The sequence below is a fragment of the Mustela nivalis genome (assembly GCF_964662115.1).
Source record: "Mustela nivalis genome assembly, chromosome: 1".
Classification (NCBI taxonomy): domain Eukaryota; kingdom Metazoa; phylum Chordata; class Mammalia; order Carnivora; family Mustelidae; genus Mustela; species Mustela nivalis.
The window spans coordinates 133,834,503-133,851,828 of NC_139020.1; the positions used below are offsets into that span (position 1 = coordinate 133,834,503).

At 37.9% G+C, this 17,326-nt stretch overlaps 1 pseudogene across 1 annotated transcript; it reads left to right on the forward strand.

The window, feature by feature from the left end:
• Nucleotides 1–1,697: 1,697 nt before the first annotated feature.
• On the forward strand, nucleotides 1,698–2,703 carry LOC309868523 (synaptonemal complex protein 3 pseudogene; annotated as a pseudogene). Its single transcript has one exon. The product of its transcript is annotated as a synaptonemal complex protein 3 pseudogene (transcript).
• The last annotated feature ends 14,623 nt before the right edge of the window (nucleotides 2,704–17,326 follow it).

Below are 17,326 nucleotides of genomic sequence, written 5' to 3' on the forward strand. Positions count from 1 at the left end.
ATATTATATCATTTTCCAACAATGAACTGTGGGTTTGAAAACACTGTCATCTGGGGTCTTGAGAGTCTTCTTTAGCAAACAAATCCTAAACACTACTGTCAGTGCAGTGACATTTATCATAGAAATTTTCTTTTAACTTTACATAGTCAAGACTGTCAACTTGCTTTACAGCTCTGTGATTTGTTGTCTATTGTTTTTATCTGGACTAATTTTTCAACAGATTGTTGATTTATTTAACCTTCATTCTTAACTTAAAATTTCTTCATTTGTTGTAGAACTTTGTGTCTCAGACTCTTTTTGAGTGTGAGCCTTGGTTCTTCATGTGTGTCTGTCTGTCTGTCTCTCTTTTTCTCTCTCCATTCCACATGAACTTATATTGATAATTCAAAGGATTTACCCCTGAGTGATTTGGGGAAATACAAAAAATCCAGTTCACTCTCCAAGTCAGTGGGAGATTTGTTCATCAGACTCATGGATTCTTGTTAGTCATAAACCCACAATAGTCTCTTTCTGTCTCACTTCCAGAGCAAGGGACATTAAACAGGAAGCCCCATATAGTCCCTATTTTCATGTTCACCAAAGCTCAGCAAATCCACAGTGTGAACCTCAATCAAACTTTGATTTTTTTCTGCCCATTGAAATGTTCCTGTGTATTTTGAGCCCATTCCTGTCTTTTATACTGTACCTATAATTCTAACACGTTTGAAGCAAAATTTACAACTATATTTTGGCCAGAAATATATAATAATATGCAAATATTTTATGTATTTCTCCTTCTATATGCTGAAAGGAAGAGAATGTTATATATTTTATATACATATTTTATTATCTGTTTAGCTATGGTACCAAGAAGGACTCTTTTAAAGCTTTTAAAACCATGACCAGGTGAACAAAGAGCACCCCTCAGAAGAATTTGATTAATATCCTCTAGTCTCTGTCAGGACTCCAGCCAAAATTTCTGACATCGCCATATATTTTAATAATCCCAGCTACTCACTGGGCAATCTTTCCATGTAACAACAGATCACTGACCCACCACTCGGACTAAAGTTCTGAGTGTGATGTTTTGATTAAAAACTAAATTGCTAAGCATTGTGCAAGAAAAATCAGGCTACTATAATTAAAAGTTTAAGTAGCTGAAAGCATCTGAGAGAACAGCCTCTGATCTCTTCTTTCATTGTTATAAACAAGAGGATTAAAGTCAAAAGACCATCCAGAGGTCTGATGTCTGAAAGAAAGAAGGGATAAAGTACACTGTGAAGCAACTTTGTGATCCAACTGAGATCCTCTCTAAGAGTATTAAAGAGTAAAAAAAAAAAAAAAAAAAAAAAAAAACATTAAAGAGCAAAATCATTTGCACCTAGAGAAGGCTCTGAGCCTCAGCTAAATCACTAGAGAACTATTGTTCTCCCATAGTAATTAAGTGTGAAGACTGTATTCGCCAGAACACCAGAATTCTTTTCCACAGGGAGCACTAGCTTTGTTTAAAAACAGTTCCTCAACAAGCCTGCCTAAGGTAGATGCTGTGGCCCACAGGGAACCTGAGAGTATACAGGAGTGACCTGGAAGAAATTCTTAGTTTTACCAGATGGAGAGGAGGAAAGGAAGAAAAAAAAAAAAAAACTGAGAAGGGCATAACAAGTAATTCAGTAAAAGTCTTCAAAAATATATAAAGCCTTGAGAGGAGCGTCGCGCTGGCCAAGCGGACAGGAACCTCAGAAAACATCTAAATATGGTGCCCTCTGGAAGAAAACATACAGGGAAATCTGGGAAGACATCAATGGAGGATCAGGTTGTAAGAGCCTATGAGTTTGAGAAGGAAGATAAAAAAGATCTGAGTGGTTCAGAGGAGGATGTTACCGAAGGGAAGACTCCAGTAATTGAGAAGCATGGGAAGAAAAGGACTTCTGCAGCAGTGTTTGAAGATATGGGGGGTGAAGTACAAAATATGCTGGAAAGATTTGGAGCTGACATTAACAAGGCTCTTCTTGCCAAGAGAAAAAGACTAGAATTATATACCAAAGCGTCTCTCAAAACTAGTAACCAGAAAATTGAACATGTTTGGAAAACCCAGCAAGAGCAAAGGCAGAAGCTTAACCAAGAATATTCTCAGCAATTTCTGACTTTGTTTCAGCAGTGGGATATAGATGTGCAGAAAGCTGAGGAACAAGAAGAAAAACTAGCTAACATGTTCCGACAGCAACAAAAGGTTTTTCAACAATCTAGAATTGTTCAGAGCCAGAGACTGAAAACAATTAGACAGTTATATGAGCAGTTCATAAAGAGTATGGAGGACTTGGAGAAGAATCACGATAGTCTACTTACTGGTGCACAAAATGAACTTAGAAAAGAAATGGCTATGTTGCAAAAAAAAATTATGATGGAAACTCAGCAAGAGATGGCAAGTGTTCGAAAGTCTCTTCAGTCCATGTTATTCTGATGACTCTTTGAAGGAAGAACTTGAACCTAAGTAATATGATACAATTACAACATTAGCTAAGAGGCATGTAATTCTTTTAGAGTGGTTTAAAAATTCTAGTTTAAAACAATACGAAGTGTTAATTGTTAGCTTAAGTGCAAGACCCTTCCTTCTGTTAACCTTCAGATAAAGCTGAACAGTTATGTGAGTCCAGATCTTTAATAGTAATAGTGAATTTTTCTCTTTAACACTTGTTAATTAACTTTTAGCAATAAAGATGATTTAATTTCAAAAAAAATATATATATATATAAAGCCTTGATAGTAATGACTTTTTCCCCCATGGAAGCAATGAAGGGATGGGCTTATACATCCAGCATGTCCTAAAACAAGAAAGAGTCCACATGGACAAGGGAGTACAGGAACTAAAAGAAACACAAGTCTAGTCCCAGATTCAGCAAATATTTTCTGTTAAGAGCCATAGAGTAAATATCTTGGACCTTGTGGGACATATAGTCTCTGTTGCAACTATTCAACCTTGCCAATATCACATGAAAGCAACTGTAGACCATATGTAAATGAATGTTCCAATAAAATTTTATTTATGGACACTGCAATTAGGATTTCACATAATTTTTCATGTGTCACAAAATATTCTTCTTTAATTTTTTGGTCAACCATTTAAAAATGTAAAAGTTATTCGTAATATATGAACCATATACAGACATAATATTTGGGCCATGAGCTATAATCTACCACCCGCTGGCATAAGATATAAAGTATAAGAAGGCAGTTAAATCATGGGAAGAACTTCAGACTGTCCCACGCAGTAGAAATCATGATAGTCTCTAAAGATAGGGTTGCACCTGCTGCCATATAGATAACTTCCATCAAAGCTCCAGGTAGTTCTATAATAAAGAAGTAGTGAACTCTAAGCAGCTTCTTAGTTACCTTAGCAGACCCTCCCTCTTGGCCTCTCTGCACCTCTTTCTACCCAGTCTAGATTTATGCAACACTTTTGTGCCTTATTTAAGCAAAACAAGTGTTTTTTTAGGACTAGGTAGGACATGGAGAAAAATTTCATAGAAGTGGAAAGAATAGGAGCGCCTGGCTGGCGCCAGAAGCCTCTGCCTTCAGCTCTGATCATGATCTCAGGGTCCTGGGATTGAGTCTCATGTTGGGCTCTCTGCTCGGTGGGGAGCCTGCTGCCCCCACCTCTTCTCTGCCTTCCTCTCTGCCTGCTTGTGATCTGTCAAATGCATAAATAAAATCTTAAAAAAAAAAAAAAGAAGAAGAAGAAGAAGAAGTGGAAAGAATAACCAAATGACACAAATTTGGTTTTTCAGAACTCAAGAGGCAGTTAGATATCAGGCCTAGACTTTCTAAGACTTGAATTCATTATATAATTGAATTAGTGTCTTAGCTCAATGAAGATGAAAGTTTTTACTTTCTCTCACTCCTTTGAGCCGCACATTTCCTAAACTAGGAGGAAAATGAAGAATCAAGCAATTCAAGTTTCCACTGGGCTTAAAGACAGTGGGGGGAAATATCTGAGGTAGGAAATGAAATCTCATGTGTTCTTGATTCACTCCAAAGAAAAGCATTCAAAAATCAAAAGCTGCATGTTGAATTTGGATTAAGAGAACAGGGAGCGTGAGGGGAGAGAAAACAAGGAGATGAGGATGGGCAGGTAAGTATAACAAAAGAAATAAAGATTATAGGGTTGACTTCATTTCAGTTTCTAATTCACTAGTGTTTTTCTTCCCCTTGGCACTTAGAAAGTTGATTGTAGATCCAATGTAAAATTGCCTTACAGTTTTAAAACAGTGTAATGTTTAAAAATATTGCTGTTAAATTTCTTGGGATTCAAAGCCTTCTGGAAAATATGTAATTCACACTATCCAAATTTGACTATATAATGTACTAATGCACCCAACAGATCGGAGAATCTCTATACCTTTCCTTAAACTGCCCTCAGTTAAGGACTTAACAAAATGCTCAGGGAGGTTTTTCTCTGCCTCTGATGAATGAATAATGAATGCTCTCCCCTCCACTAGAAACATCAAGGCCACCTTTTCTTTCCAGTCCCAATATTCTCTAAGGGCATCCTTTGAATCCAGTCTCATAGTTTTCAGTTTTTATCCAGGTCTTTACATTTTAAAACACATTTGGGATTACTTACAATAAAAACAGAGACAAAATAAGATCAAAGATGATTAAAATAGAACCAAAGACTGATACAAGCAAACCAGAAAATACCAAGAAGTTGTAGAATTGTTGATCAAAAATTGTGCTCGGTTTTGGGTGCAATTGTAAATGGGATTGACTCCTTAATTTCTCTTTCTTCTGTCTTGCTGTTGGTGTAGAGAAATGCAACTGATTTCTGTGCATTGATTTTATATCCTGACACTTTACTGAATTCCTGTACAAGTTCTAGCAGATTTGGAGTGGAGTCTTTTGGCTTTTCCACATATAGTATCATATCATCTGCGAAGAGTGATAATTTGACTTCTTCTTTGCCGATTTGGATGCCTTTAATTTCCTTTTGTTGTCTGATTGCTAAGGCTAGGACCTCTAGTACTATGTTGAATAGCAGTGGTGATAATGACATCCCTGCCGTGTTCCTGATCTTAGCAGAAAAGCTTTCAGTTTTTCTCCATTGAGAATAATATTTGTGGTGGGTTTTTCATAGATGGCTTTGATGATACTGAGGTATCCCTACACTTTGAAGAGTTTTGATCAGGAAGGGATGCTGTACTTTATCAAATGCTTTTTCAACATCTATTGAGAAATGGGCAGAGGACATGAACAGACATTTCTGCAAAGAAGACATCCAGATGGCCAACAGACACATGAAAAAGTGCTCCATATCACTCAGCATCAGGGAAATACAAATCAAAGCCACAATGAGATATCACCTCACACCAGTCAGAATGGCTAAAATAAACAAGTCAGGAAATGACAGATGCTGGCGCGGATGCGGAGAAAGGGAAACCCTCCTACACTGTGGGTGGGAATGCAAGCTGGTGCAGCCACTCTGGAAAACAGCATGGAGGTTCCTCAAAATGTTGAAAATAGAACTGCCCTATGACCCAGCAATTGCACTACTGGGTATTTACCCTAAAGATACAAACGTAGTGATCCAAAGGGGCACGTGCACCCGAATGTTTATAGTAGCAATGTCCACAATAGCCAAACTATGGAAAGAACCTAGATGTCCATAAACAGATGAATGGATCAAGAAGATGTGGTATATATACACAATGGAATACTATGCAGCCATCAAAAAAAATGAAATCTTGCCATTTGTGACAACATGGATGGAACTAGAGCGTATCATGCTTAGCGAAATAAGTCAAGCAGAGAAATACAACTATCATATGATCTCCCTGATATGAGGAAGTGGTGATGCAACATGGGGGCTTAAGTGGGTAGGAGAAGAATCAATGAAAGAAGATGGGATTGGGAGGGAGACAAACCATAAGTGACTCTTAATCTCACAAAACAAACTGAGGGTTGCTGGGGGGAGGGGGTTTGGGAGAAGGGGGTGGAATTATGGACATTGGGGAGGGTATGTGCTTTGGTGAGTGCTGTGAAGTGTGTAAACCTGGTGATTCACAGACCTGTACCCCTGGGGATAAAAATATATGTTTATAAAAAATAAAAAATTTTTAAAAAAAGGTTCATCTTTAATGAACATCACTTGATAAATTCCTATTTATATTTTTTAAGATTTATTTACTTATTTTAGAGAAACAGAGTATGCAAGAAAGCAAGCAAGTTAGAGGAGGGTCAGAGGGAGAGAATCTTCATGCAGACTCTCTGCTGAGTGTGGATCATGATGCAGAAACTCTACCCCAGACCCCAAGAGATCATGATGTCATCAAAACCAAAAGTCAGCCGCTTAACCAACTGAGCCAGCCAGATGCTCCTGATAAATTCCTATTAAATAAACTCAAATGGCTCATAAAGTCATTTATGTCCGCTATTGTTTTAACACTCAGCAAAGCAAAACTCTTTGTGTCTGTGCTTTGGAATCCACAACTAACTGACCAGACACATGAGCAATAGTCAAGCAATATATTTCTGACTGACTCATAAAAAAAGATATGGGAATTATGTTGTGTTAGCTACCCCAAACTGGAATAAAGATTTTTTAGGACTAACTAAACAAACTCTTCTTAGTATTAAAATGTGTAAAATCTCAGCTTTGAGAAAGCAGTTTAGCCACATTAAGTCATTTATGAACAATTGATACCAAAGATTTTTGGGAACCCACTCCCCCGAAACTTATTTTCTGTCCTGTCAATTCCAGTATTGCCATTACCAGTAGAGACTGCCAGTTGTCTCACAAAATCCATTCTCCTACTCTTCCACAGTAATAGAGTTTAAGCAATAATTGCCCAGTTAGTGGTGCACTGCCTGATCACCCTTAAATAGCGATATAATGCTTATCATCAACTTAACATGGGCAGAAGTAAGGTGTGCAACTTATGTTTCATTACTTATGAGAAAAGAATATTTTGCCCTAAACCTCCAATCCTCCATGTCTGGTGTGCCTAAGATTTAGCTTGACTATCTAGATTAAGAGAAATCCCCAGAATGTAGAGAGCTCAAGTTAAAAGAAACCTGTGTCCTTAATTGACTGTGTAAGGCTGAGCTGTTCTCACCTGAACTACTTACCTCAAAACTCCTTTGCAAGACTTTAATAAGCCACATTCTTCTGTAAATCACTATGATGTTTCATACTTCCCCATTTTATAACAGCTTTGCCTATATGTATCCTCTGCCACAGACTTCTAAAGAAATTGTCAAAAACTGAGTCTTACTAAATTAATCTGATAAAGCTATTTAAAACCTTCCTAGGGAAACTATACTAACCATACATGAGAACTGTTTGTGTGTGCAATAATAACATTGATGTACTTATGGGCAAAACTATTTTTAAAAGACTGGAGAAGTTAGCTGTTTATGTCACTGATAAATCACTGTGCTTTAAGTAATAAGAGAAATATATTTAAAGGCAAAACATCTTAAAAGAAATTGAAGATAGCCATTTATACACTATCAGTCATTTTTATTTCCTGTTATCCAGAAAGAGATGATATGTGGTATAAAAAGAGGGAAATTATCTGTATATATTATCAATGCCAACTCTCTCTCCAAAATCAAAGTGAAAACTGATTCATCCTACCCCTCCTGATATATTGCTCACTCACTGAAGAGCATATTATTGGCATATTTCATTAGGCAGTGTTTCCTAACATACTCTCCTTTTTCTATGGCCCCATGGATTAAGGGGAACAACTTTCATTATGAAATCAATCTCCACTTGAACACTGGATTTATCTGTTCATTCATTTAGCACTGGGGATACAAGGATGGATATGGTTCTTTCACTACACTCAAAGAACTCACAGCCCAGAGTAGGAAACAGACATCTGAAAAGATTATTACATACAGAATGAGATACGCAATGGAAGAGAAAAGCAAATGCTTTAAAAGAAGCCAAAGGGGCAGCTTGACCATTTATAAAGGTCAGGGATCTAGTCTGTCTTCTTCCACCATTGTACCTCAGTGTCCCTTCAATATTCTGATTAAAGTGAAGTGAATTTAATTTAGACCTAAGCTACATCTACAGGACTGTAACCATAAATGAGATGCTTCTTTAGGTCATACTTTCCTTGCCAGTAAAATGAAGAAACTAATATTTACCTCATAAGATTGTTTTGAGAAGTAAATGAAATAAAATATATGCAATACCCATACATAGTAAGGACTTAATATATTAAGTTTCCCTTACCTACTCTCTCCCTACCAACAATGTCTCTATTTTAACCTTCAAGTAATATTAATGTATATTAGATTTATTAACAATTATTCCACTTCCACTGATTTCAAGAAATGCTCTGCCATGTATTTCTAATTTCAGTCTATAAAACTCTTGGAACAGTATGTTCTAATATTTTAATACCTTCTATAAGTAATATTATTTGCATACAATGGTCTAATTTTGTTTCATCAAGTGTCTTTTTTTAACACATGGTGATTTATTGCAAAATTCTGTTCACATGATTCAGACTATAATTTCATCAACTAAGTCCAGACACAAGGAAAACAGCTTTTCTTTACTGACATCTCAACCCACCAGCCCAAACTGCAGCACAAATTAGTCACCCACCATGAATGGAGACAATAACCTGAAAGAAATCAGATCTTGTACTTGCATGGGTGAAATTCAAATGTGGAGCAGTAAACATGTAATCACAGAAACCAATATGAAAACTGATATAAAAATGGGAGTTCCAACCAGAGCAAAAATGAAATTGTCCTGCAGAAAGGCCTCTACTAATAAAAACATACACAGGACACACACACACACACACACAACATATATAAACATGCATGGAAGATAACTTCCTTTAAAGAACTCATAGAAATTATAAAATATAAAAGATATTCATGTTGGTATAAAATTCTGTTGTCAAAAAATACATAATAGAGGGGGAGGAGTCAAGATGGCGGAGAAGTAGCAAGCTGAGACTGCTTCAGCTAGCCGGAGATCAGCTAGATAGCTTATCTAAAGATTGCAAACACCTGAAAATCCATCAGCAGACCGAAGAGAAGAAGAACAGCAATTCTGGAAACAGAAAAACAACCGCTTTCTGAAAGGTAGGACCGGTGGAGAAGTGAATCCAAAGCAACGGGAAGATAGACCCCGGGGGGAGGGGCCGGCTCCCGGCAAGCGGCGGAGCAACCGCGCACAAAATCAGGACTTTTAAAAGTCTGTTCCGCTGAGGGACATCGCTCCAGAGGCTAAACCGGGGCGAAGCCCACGCGGGGTCAGCGTGGCCTCAGGTCCCGCAGGGTCACAGAAGGATCGGGGGTGTCTGAGTGTCGCAGAGCTTGCGGGTATTGGAACGGGAAAGTCGGCTACAGAAACAGAGCCGACAGTAAGCTCACAGCTCGGTGTTACCTTGAACCGATCGCAGGCTCGGTGAGCTCGGAGCGCGGCCGGAGGGCAGGCAGACGGGAATAACTGGGCGCTGTTCTCTGAGGGCGCACTGAGGAGTGGAACCCTGGGCTCTCGGCTCCTCCGGGCCGGAGACCAGGAGGCCGCCATTTGTGTTCCCGTCCTCCGGAACTCTACGGAAAGCGCTCAGGGAACAAAAGCTCCTGAAAGCAAACCCGAGCGGATTACTCACCCCGGCCCCGGGTAAGGGCGCTGTAATTCCGCCTGGGGCAAAGACACTTGAGAATCACTACAACAGGCCCCTCCCCCAGAAGATCAACAAGAAATCCAGCCGAGACCAAGTTCACCTACCAAGGAGTGCGGTTTCAATACCAAGGAGAGCAGCAGAATTCCAGAGGAGGAGAAAGCCAAGCACGGAACTCATGGCTTTTTTCCTGTGATTTTTTTTTAGTCTTGCAGTTAATTTAATTTTTTCTTTTTCATTTTTTTTTTTCTTTTTCTTCTCGCCTTCGGGTAAAATTTTTTTTTTTAACTGTTACCTTTTTCTTTTTTAACGATTTTTTACTAGTTAATCTAATATATATATTTTTTCTTTTTTACATTTTTCTCAGGTGTTTTCTTTTTTTAAAAAAATTTTTTTTTCTTTTTTTTTCTTTCTTTCTTTTTGAAGCTCTTTTTATCCCCTTTCTCCCCACTCACGATTTTGGATCTCTTCTAATTTAGTTAAAGCATATTTTTCTGGGGTTGTTGCCACCCTTTTAGTATTTTACTTGCCCCTTCATTTACTCTTATCTGGCCAAAATGACAAGACGTAAAAATTCAACGCAAAAAAAAGAACAAGAGGCAGTACCAAAGGCTAGGGACCTAATCAATACAGACATCGGTAATATGTCAGATCTAGAGTTCAGAATGACAATTCTCAAGGTTCTAGCCGGGCTCGAAAAAGGCATGGAAGATATTAGAGAAACCCTCTCGAGAGATATAAAAGCCCTTTCTGGAGAAATAAAAGAACTAAAATCTAACCAAGTTGAAATCAAAAAAGCTATTAATGAGGTGCAATCAAAAATGGAGGCTCTAACTGCTAGGATAAATGAGGCAGAAGAAAGAATTAGTGATATAGAAGACCAAATGACAGAGAATAAAGAAGCTGAGCAAAAGAGGGACAAACAGCTACTGGACCACGAGGGGAGAATTCGAGAATTAAGTGACACCATAAGATGAAACAACATTAGAATAATTGGGATTCCAGAAGAAGAAGAAAGAGAGAGGGGAGCAGAAGGTATACTGGAGAGAATTATTGGGGAGAATTTCCCCAATATGGCAAAGGGAACGAGCATCAAAATTCAGGAGGTTCAGAGAACGCCCCTCAAAATCAATAAGAATAGGCCCACACCCCGTCACCTAATAGTAAAATTTACAAGTCTCAGTGACAAAGAGAAAATCCTGAAAGCAGCCCGGGAAAAGAAGTCTGTAACATACAATGGTAAAAATATTAGATTGGCAGCTGACTTATCCACAGAGACCTGGCAGGCCAGAAAGAGCTGGCATGATATTTTTAGAGCACTAAACGAGAAAAACATGCAGCCCAGAATACTATATCCAGCTAGGCTATCATTGAAAATAGAAGGAGAGATTAAAAGCTTCCAGGACAAACAACAACTGAAAGAATTTGCAAATACCAAACCAGCTCTACAGGAAATATTGAAAGGGGTCCTCTAAGCAAAGAGAGAGCCTACAAGTGGTAGATCAGAAAGGAACAGAGACCATATACAATAACAGTCACCTTACAGGCAATACAATGGCACTAAATTCATATCTCTCAATAGTTACCCTGAATGTGAATGGGCTAAATGCCCCTGTCAAAAGACACAGGGTATCAGAATGGATAAAAAAACAAAACCCGTCTATATGTTGCCTCCAAGAAACTCATTTTAAGCCCGAAGACACCTCCAGATTTAAAGTGAGGGGGTGGAAAAGAATTTACCATGCTAATGGACATCAGAAGAAAGCAGGAGTGGCAATCCTTATATCAGATCAATTAGATTTTAAGCCAAAGACTATAATAAGAGATGAGGAAGGACACTATATCATACTCAAAGGGTCTGTCCAACAAGAAGATTTAACAATTTTAAATATCTATGCCCCCAACGTGGGAGCAGCCAACTATATAAACCAATTAATAACAAAATCAAAGAAACACATCAACAACAATACAATAATAGTAGGGGACTTTAACACTCCCCTCACTGAAATGGACAGGTCATCCAAGCAAAAGATCAGCAAGGAAATAAAGGCCTTAAATGACACACTGGACCAGATGGACATCACAGATATATTCAGAACATTTCACCCCAAAGTAACAGAATACACATTCTTCTCTAGTGCACATGGAACATTCTCCAGAATAGATCACATCCTCGGTCCTAAATCAGGACTCAACCAGTATCAAAAGATTGGGATCATTCCCTGCATATTTTCAGACCACAATGCTCTAAAGCTAGAACTCAACCACAAAAGGAAGTTTGGAAAGAACCCAAATACATGGAGACTAAACAGTATCCTTCTAAAGAATGAATGGGTCAACCGTGAAATTAAAGAAGAATTGAAAAAAATCATGGAAACAAATGATAATGAAAATACAACGGTTCAAAATCTGTGGGACACAATAAAGGCAGTCCTGAGAGGAAAATATATAGCGGTACAAGCCTTTCTCAAGAAACAAGAAAGGTCTCAGGTATACAACCTAACCCTACACCTAAAGGAGCTGGAGAAAGAACAAGAAAGAAACCCTAAACCCAGCAGGAGAAGAGAAATCATAAAGATCAGAGCAGAAATCAATGAAATAGAAACCAAAAAAACAATAGAAAAAATCAACGAAAGTAGGAGCTGGTTCTTTGAAAGAATTAATAAAATTGATAAACCCCTGGCCCGAATTATCAAAAAGAAAAGAGAAAGGACCCAAATAAATAAAATCATGAATGAAAGAGGAGAGATCACAACTAACACCAAAGAAATACAAACTATTATAAGAACATACTATGAGCAACTCTACGGCAATAAATTTGACAATCTGGAAGAAATGGATGCATTCCTAGAAACATATAAACTACCACAACTGAACCAGGAAGAAATAGAAAGCCTGAACAGACCCATAACCAGTAAGGAGATTGAAACAGTCATTAAAAATCTCCAAACAAACAAAAGCCCAGGGCCAGATGGCTTCCCAGGGGATTTCTACCAAACATTTAAAGAAGAACTAATTCCTATTCTCCTGAAACTGTTTCAAAAAATAGAAATGGAAGGAAAACTTCCAAACTCATTTTATGAGGCCAGCATCACCTTGATCCCAAAACCAGACAAGGATCCCACCAAAAAGAGAGCTATAGACCGATATCCTTGATGAACACAGATGCGAAAATACTCAACAAAATACTAGCCAATAGGATTCAACAGTACATTAAAAAGATTATTCACCACGACCAAGTGGGATTTATTCCAGGGCTGCAAGGTTGGTTCAACATCCGCAAATCAGTCAATGTGATACAACACATCAATAAAAGAAAGAACAAGAACCATATGATACTTTCAATAGATGCTGAAAAAGCATTTGACAAAGTACAGCATCCCTTCCTGATCAAAACTCTTCAAAGTGTAGGGATAGAGGGCACATACCTCAATATCATCAAAGCCATCTATGAAAAACCCACCGCAAATATCATTCTCAATGGAGAAAAACTGAAAGCTTTTCCACTAAGGTCAGGAACACGGCAGGGATGTCCATTATCACCACTGCTATTCAACATAGTACTAGAGGTCCTAGCCTCAGCAATCAGACAACAAAAGGAAATTAAAGGCATCCAAATTGGCAAAGAAGAAGTCAAATTATCACTCTTCACAGATGATATGATACTATATGTGGAAAACCCAAAAGACTCCACTCCAAAACTGCAAGAACTTATACAGGAATTCAGTAAAGTGTCAGGATATAAAATCAATGCACAGAAATCAGTTGCATTTCTCTACACCAACAGCAAGACAGAAGAAAGAGATATTAAGGAGTCAATCCCATTTACAATTGCATCCAAAACCATAAGATACCTAGGAATAAACCTAACCAAAGAGACACAGAATCTATACTCAGAAAACTATAAAGTACTCATGAAAGAAATTGAGGAAGACACAAAGAAATGGAAAAATGTTCCATGCTCCTGGATTGGAAGAATAAATATTGTGAAAATGTCTATGCTACCTAAAGCAATCTACACATTTAATGCAATTCCTATCAAAGTACCATCCATCTTTTTCAAAGAAATGGAACAAATAATGCTAAAATTTATATGGAACCAGAAAAGACCTCGAATAGCCAAAGGGATATTGAAAAAGAAAGCCAACGTTGGTGGCATCACAATTCCGGACTTCAAGCTCTATTACAAAGCTGTCATCATCAAGACAGCATGGTACTGGCACAAAAACAGACACATAGATCAATGGAACAGAATAGAGAGCCCAGAAATAGACCCTCAAATCTATGGTCAACTCATCTTCGACAAAGCAGGAAAGAATGTCCAATGGAAAAAAGACAGCCTCTTCAATAAATGGTGCTGGGAAAATTGGACAGCCACATGTAGAAAAATGAAATTGGACCATTTCCTTACACCACACACAAAAATAGACTCAAAATGGATGAAGGACCTCAATGTGCGAAAGGAATCCATCAAAATCCTTGAGGAGAACACAGGCAGCAACCTCTTCGACCTCTGCCGCAGCAACATCTTCCTAGGAACAACGCAAAAGGCAAGGGAAGCAAGGGAAAAAATGAACTATTGGGATTTCATCAAGATCAAAAGCTTTTGCACAGCAAAGGAAACAGTTAACAAAATCAAAAGACAACTGACAGAATGGGAGAAGATATTTGCAAACGACATATCAGATAAAGTACTAGTGTCCAGAATCTATAAAGAACTTAGCAAACTCAACACCCAAAGAACAAATAATCCAATCAAGAAATGGGCAGAGGACATGAACAGACATTTCTGCAAAGAAGACATCCAGATGGCCAACAGACACATGAAAAAGTGCTCCATATCACTCGGCATCAGGGAAATACAAATCAAAACCACAATGAGATATCACCTCACACCAGTCAGAATGGCTAAAATCAACAAGTCAGGAAATGACAGATGCTGGCGAGGATGCGGAGAAAGGGGAACCCTCCTCCACTGTTGGTGGGAATGCAAGCTGGTGCAGTCACTCTGGAAAACAGCATGGAGGTTCCTCAGAATGTTGAAAATAGAACTGCCCTATGACCCAGCAATTGCACTATTGGGTATTTACCCTAAAGATACAAATGTAGTGATCCAAAGGGGCACATGCACCCGAATGTTTATAGCAGCAATGTCCACAATAGCCAAACTATGGAAAGAACCTAGATGTCCATCCACAGATGAATGGATCAAGAAGATGTGGTATATATACACAATGGAATACTATGCAGCCATCAAAAGAAATGAAATCTTGCCATTTGCGACAACATGGATGGAACTAGAGCGTATCATGCTTAGCGAAATAAGTCAAGCAGAGAAAGACAAATATCATATGATCTCCCTGATATGAGGAAGTGGTGATGCAACATGGAGGCTTAAGTGGGTAGGAGAAGAATAAATGAAACAAGATGGGATTGGGAGGGAGACAAACCATAAGTGACTCTTAATCTCACAAAACAAACTGAGGGTTGCTGGGGGGAGGGGGTTTGAGAGAAGAGGGTGGGATTATGGACATTGGGGAGGGTATGTGCTTTGGTGAGTGCTGTGAAGTGTGTAAACCTGGTGATTCACAGACCTGTACCCCTGGGGATAAAAATATATGTTTATAAAAAATAAAAAGTAAAAAATAAAATACATAATAGATAATGTATTCATGATATATAATTGATAATGATTTGATAGAATAGCTTATGGAAAAACAACCCTTCCTCCAAGAATAACTAGAAAACTTGAATACAATACCAAAACAAAACCTTTTTAAAGGCTAGGAGAGCCACCAAGGCAATTAGAACTTGAGAAGCCAAGATGTCAGAAAAGTAATCCAGGAAAGCTGCTTTTACCTTCAAAGCATTTGCAAATAATTTGCATGGTATCAGAATTTGGAAAAAGAACTATGAAAGTAGAACTTCTGAAAAACTCATCAGTGTAAAGAGACGAAAATTAGAACATGCCCCTAAGGCAGCCAATAATTGAGCAGTCAGTTCCTAATGGGAAAGAGAAGGGAGAGAAGTTGAACACATGATGGTATCCCACCCAAGCATTTGTTGGATGGTTACCCTGCATGGGGCAAAAATCGAGAAACTAAATATGGAGATGCTGAAAAGAAAATAAAAATGTTTGCCAGTCTCAACTGCTTAGGAAGAAAAATAAGAAATTAAGAACTGAAAAGTATGGGGCCTAATAAACACCTCATCTGGACTCTCAACTAGAATCTTAAAATGACTATATCCCAGTGATAGGGACAAACAAATATTTGTCCTCCTTAGAAGGAGCACATCCTGAACCTGTGAGCAAAGTTCCTAAATGGATGAAATCTGTACCCATCCTATCTGCCTATCAGCCAAGAGTGAGAAGATTCTTTGGATAATAATGGAAAATAACCAGGAATGCCCAGAAATAAAAATGGAGGGCATCTGGGTGGCTTAGTTGGTTAAGCGTCCAACTCTTGGTTTTGCCTCGGGTCACGTTCTTGGGGTTGTGAGATCAAGCCCCATCTTGGACCCTGACTGAAGATTCTGCTTGGGATTCTTTCCCTCTTCCTTTCCCTCCCACTGGGCCCTTCCCTGCACACACACACACACACACACACACACACACACTCACTCACTTACTCTCTCTAAAATAAGTAAACAAATCTTTAAAAGAAAGAAATAGACCCAAAGAGGAGCTATTTATTGGAGCTATCTAACACAGAGATTAAAGTAAATGCGATTAATATGTTTAAGAAAATAGATGACAAATGGAGAATATTAAAGAACTGGAATTTCTAAAAAATAATTAAATGGAACTCTCAACAACTGAAAAATGCAGTAATTTAAATTAAGAACTCGGTATCTATATTTAAAAGCAGAACAGGGATGCCTGGGTGGCTAAATTGGTTAAGCATCCAACTCTTGCTTTCAGCTCAGGTCATGATCTCATGGCTTGTAAGACTGAGCCCTGGGTAGAGAGCCCTGCATGGCTCCAAGCTCACCAGGGAGTCTAAGATTCTCTCCCTCTGCCTCTCTCTTCACTCATGCACGCATGGTCTCTCTTTCTCTCTCTCTCTCTAAATTTCAAAATCTTTTTTTTTATATAATTTTTTATTTTAAAACATAAATTAATAAAATCAAAAGAAATTGTGAATTACAAGATGGGTCAGGGTAAAGCAAAAAGGATAAAAATAAATAATAGGGAAATGACTGAAAAATATAGTTGAAACATAATAAAATATTTAATTTATATGTCACTAGAATCCCAAGGAAGGAGAAGAATGAGAACATGACAGTAAAAATATTTGAAAAAGCAATAGCTGAGAATTTTACAAAACAGATGAAAGATATCAAGCTATAGACTGAAGACATATTATAAACCTCAAAAAATACAAATATATAGAAACCGATATATAGACCCATCATAGTAAAACTGCTGAAAACCAAAGATAAAGAAAAATATTAAGTCAGACAAAGATCCAAATGCACTACAACATATTCTGTTGATGAGGCTATGGGAAAATAAGCACTCTCATACACTTCTACTTAGAATTCAAAATGGTACAATGTCAATGGAAGGGAATCAGACAATATCCATGAAAAGTACACATGGTCCTAAAAATCTAACCCAAAGACATAGAGGACAAAATATGAAAAGACATATACCCTGTGTTGTTCATTGCAAAAATATTTGAAACAGC